This window comes from Acinonyx jubatus, chromosome A2 (genome assembly GCF_027475565.1).
Source record: "Acinonyx jubatus isolate Ajub_Pintada_27869175 chromosome A2, VMU_Ajub_asm_v1.0, whole genome shotgun sequence".
NCBI lineage: Eukaryota > Metazoa > Chordata > Mammalia > Carnivora > Felidae > Acinonyx > Acinonyx jubatus.
Window position 1 is genome coordinate 139,714,337 of NC_069383.1, and position 4,583 is coordinate 139,718,919.

At 50.4% G+C, this 4,583-nt stretch overlaps 1 protein-coding gene across 3 annotated transcripts in view; it reads right to left on the minus strand.

The window, feature by feature from the left end:
• Positions 1 to 4,583, minus strand: part of KCTD6 (potassium channel tetramerization domain containing 6) — a 125,304-nt gene that overhangs the window by 81,192 nt on the left and 39,529 nt on the right. The window lies entirely within an intron of this gene.

The window sequence follows — 4,583 nt, forward strand, 5'->3', positions numbered from 1 at the left end:
TTGGAAACCCAGCTGGGTACACAGATTTTTGGTACAAGTAGTCCCAGAAGAATCCCCAGCTTTGAGATTGCAGGGCTGGATCTCAGGTCAAAGTGTACAGTTGTGTACAAATAGGGTGGACACACACACACACACACACACACACACACACACACCAATTTCCACCTTAAAAAAAACCAAAAACGTCAAAGCTCCAAAGTCCTTCACTAAGTTTGGCTGTGCCTTTGGGGTAGAGAATCTGGATGGCTTCTGTCAACTTTTGTTCATTCATTCATCTACCAAATATTTGTTGAGCACCTACCCTGGGCTAGACCTGGTCTGGGTCCCTGGGGCTGGGACTGTATTGGTGACCAAGAACAACATAGTGCTTGCTTTCATTAGTGATTTACACAAAAACCAATAGTAAAGACAAAATACCCACCACTGTAGTGGGTGTACCAAGGGTGTGGTGTCTTTTTCTAACACCAACGTGTGGTTTTTCCACACCAACAACCAATCCTCCAACACAATTGTGTGTTTGACAATTCAGTTCAATTCTGACACCAACTCCTGGGGTTAGTGTAGGCCCCACAGGTTTAAGGATCAGTCCCACAAGACTGCTCCCATGTCAGACAACAAGTGCAAATCCCAGGGGCCACCTGTACATTTGACCTGCTGGCTATAAATTCAGGGGTTCCCACAACCCCCTACCCCGGGTTCAGTAATTTGCTAGAATGACAGAACTCAGGGAAGCACTTTACTTATGGTTATTGGTTGGTTATAAAGGATGCAACTTGGGAACAGCCTATTGGAAGGGATGCAGAGGACGAGATCTTGGAAGGGAGGCAGCACAGAGCTTTCTGGGCCACCTCCCAACACCTCCGTGTCCACCAACTCTCCCCAAACCATGTTGCTTAGGGGTTTTTACCAAGGTTTCATTACACAGGCATAATCGATTGGGTCATTGGCCGCTGGCGATTAGCTCAATCTGCATCCTCTCTCCCCTCCCTGGAGTTTGGGTGGGGAGGGTGTGCTGGGGAGGACTAAAAATTCCAGTGCTGTAATTTTAAGATTTGCTCTTTCCAGCAACCAGGCCCCACCCTGAAGCTACCTATGGGCCCCCATCCATAGACACAAAAGATAGTCCTTATCACTCAGGAGACTGCAAGGGTTTGGGGTCTCTGTGCCAGGAACTGAGGACAAAGACCCAAAACTTGGAGCTAAGAAAGCAGGTCCAGGAACTTCTAATCCAGACCAGGGTGACGTCCTAAAACAGTGTGGTGAGATGAAAAGATAAAGAGGAGCCAGACAGGTAGTGCTGGAGAGGCCTGGGGAACAGCGGGAGCAGGAGGAGAGGGCGATAAAGCTTTAAGTTAAAAAAAGTTATAAACTCATTAGAAGTGACTGTGTGCGTCCCATGGTAGGTTTTCCTGCTCATTCCTACTGTGATTACTGTCTCCCCAACAGCCCCCTAGTCCCAAGTTTCCACAAGGTCAGGGGACGGGTACAGGTTTGTTTTGTTTTGTTTTTGCTTCCTGCCATGTTCCAGTGCTTAGATCACTGTGGGCACTTAAAAAGATGTATAGGTAATAAATCAACTCAGTGCTTCTGGTACAACCCAAGCGCTCACACGCCTGCCCATGGAATATCTCACCAGCAGACTGCCAGCGAATCAGAAGTTCCACCATTCAACATCACTCCTGGAAATTAATTCTCTCCTGGGGAACCAAGAAAACAGTAATAGTCTCAAGTTACAAATCCTGGTGCTTCACAGTTTACCAAGAGCTTTCCTTTATACCCCGTGAATTATAGATGAGGGAAGGGAAGCTCAGAGAGGTGAAGTAACTCAGAGTCACATCTTCAGGATTTGAACCCAGGCCTCTGGACTCCAGGGGAGGGCGGTGGTGTTTCCTTGCACAGAATGCAAGTCTCTGCATGTTCCTGGGAACTGGCTCTGAGACATAGGGCCAGGCAGGTGGAGAGAGGAAGAGGAAGATGAGGCTCAGTGGCTGATGCTCCATGGAGAAATCCTCCTGGGCAGCTCTGGCTCTGGCACAGCATGGTCACACCCACTTGAAGACAGAGGGGCAGGGGAAAAACTTGAGCCCGGCAACAGTGAACCAAGGACAACTGAGAGCAGACAGCCTGCCAAGTGCTGCCTTTAGTGTTTCCTGTTCCAGCTCATCCTAGGGGAGGAGAAAGGGGCTGGGCCACCCATAGGAAACCCAGGCCTTTCGCTAGAGAGGCCAGGTCAAGCCTGCAGGACAGACACAGGACACAGGTGAGCTGGGCCCAGAGACAGGGGAGGGACTGGGAGCCTGAGTACTGGGGACTAAGGACTGTTCCACCTGAGTAATGACCCTTCCCGCACTCCTAATGACTCTGAGCACTGCTTTCATTTCATTTCTACCCCTATTTCCTAGACCCTTCCTGTAGGCCAGGCCCTAGGATGCTAGGGTAATGTGACAACGGCCCCTGCCCCCTTGGACTTGACCCTGTAATAGGGAAGGCAGCAATAAACAAGAACATAAGTGAGTAAATTACCTTGTATGTTAGAAGAAAAAGTAGAGCAGGGAGAGGAGGCGTGGGATTTTAAAGAGGGCAGTCAGGTGGGCCCCACTGAGAAGGTGATATTGAGCAAAAACTTGAAGGATGTAATGAGAGAGCCAAGAGGACATTTGTGGAAAGAGTATTCCAGAAGAAGAGTGTTGCAGGCAGAGGATACAGCCTGGCAGAGGCTTGGTTTGGGGAGGCCTGGGGTGTTCAAGCACAGCGAAGAGACAGCAGAAGTTAGGGTGTAGAGCAGGAAGACAGGAGACCATTGAGGCAACCTTGCAGGGGTTCAGTGGGGGCAGATGATAGGGGCTCCTTGAACCCTCCAGGCCCCCTGTCAGACCCTCCATGGCCCTGCCATCTACTCAGGAGTTTTGATTTGGAAGCCTGCATACGAATCCCATTTGCCATATGTGCTGCGTGACCTTACAGGGTCTCCTTCCTTCCCTTCCTGACCTCTCTGTAAAATGGTAAAAACAATACCTTATCTGTACGGTTGTGGTGAAGAAGAAAGGGAATCAAAATAGTGGCTGCCTGCAGGAAAGAGTTACAGCAAGCCACATAAGAGCTAAGCTCATGGGATCCAAGGAAAAGCAGAAGTGGTCACCCAGGCACTCCCTGCCTTGGAAGGGGGACATTCGAGTAAATAAGCCATATTGTCTACTCTAATAGCCCCCAGGGGACAGCAAAGGGGCACTCAGTTCTTCCAGGAGTGCTGCTGTCACCAGGAAGGCTTCTTAGAGGAAGGGTCCTTAGAGGCTGGTTCTCACCAGGAACACCAGGGGGAGGATGCCTGGGTGGCTCAGTCCGTTAAGCCACCAACTTTGGCTCAGGTCATGATCTCAGGGTTCAGTTTGTGAGTTTGAGGCCCCCATTGGGCTCTGTGCTCACAGCTCAGAGCCTGGAGCCTGATTCAGATTCTTTATCTCCCTCTCTCTCTGCCCTCCCCTGTTCACACTCTGTCTCTCTCTCAAAACTAAATAAACATTAATAATTATTTAAAAAACAAAACAGTCCTTTAAAAAAAAAACACTGGGGGAAATAGCAGAGGCACAGGGCAGGAGGAGAGGGGTAGTCCCCACCCAGGTGTGGAGGTAAGCTGAAACAGGACAAAGGGCAGTGCAGGGAGCATGGACGCTCTTCTACAAGCAGTGGACACAAGGGGCAAATTCCAAGCAGCGGAGGGAAACAACATGACTACAGTTTAAGAGCTCAGCCTGGCAGCCAGGAGAACAGTCAAGACACTGAGGCCAGGTGAGAGGTGATGGCGGCCTGGGGGATAGACATGGGGATGGAACAAATGGATTTGAGATACCTAAGAAGCAGAATGGACCATATCCGGTGGTTGTCTTACAGTGGGGTGAGAGGAGCTTCTGAGAGTCTGAGGGTTTGCTGCAAAGAATACAGGTTCAGCCTGGCTGTGGGGGACGCACAGGGGTCCCAGGGGGAACACTTCCCAGGTCAGAGGCAAGCTTCCTCCCCTCAAAGCTCACAGAAATGGGCCAAATGAGCCCAAGACTTATACGACCACAGGTCCCTCCCTACAGTGAGTCCCCTTGGCAGGGCCATAGCATGGACAGAGCATGTGCTCTGTGGTCAGACCCTGTCCAACTCTTGGCCACCTCCCGCTCTGTGGCTAGAGGCCACACGCTCAAGCTCACCAAAATATTTTTTACGTGTGTGAAGTTAACTGACTTTTTGTGAGAATTCCCCCAGGCAATTCTTGTGAACACACATTGCAGTGGACAGAGCATGAGCTCTGTGATCGGATCTTGCCCAAATCTCAACAAACAGGTACTGAACTACCGTTTACTGAGCGATTATTGCATGCAATTCCAGCCAAGTGCTCACAGGCAGCACGGTAGGGTACGGTGGCACTCAAATACTTAAGGGGGGTTAGTTTCCTATGCTAAGCAGCCCCTGACAGACACTAAGCTCTGGACACTTCCTGTGTTCCCCCGGGACCCCTGTGCATCCTCCACAGCCAGGCTGAACCTGTATTCTTCACAGCAAACCCTGCACACATTCTTAGCAACCCCCCCACCCCCCAC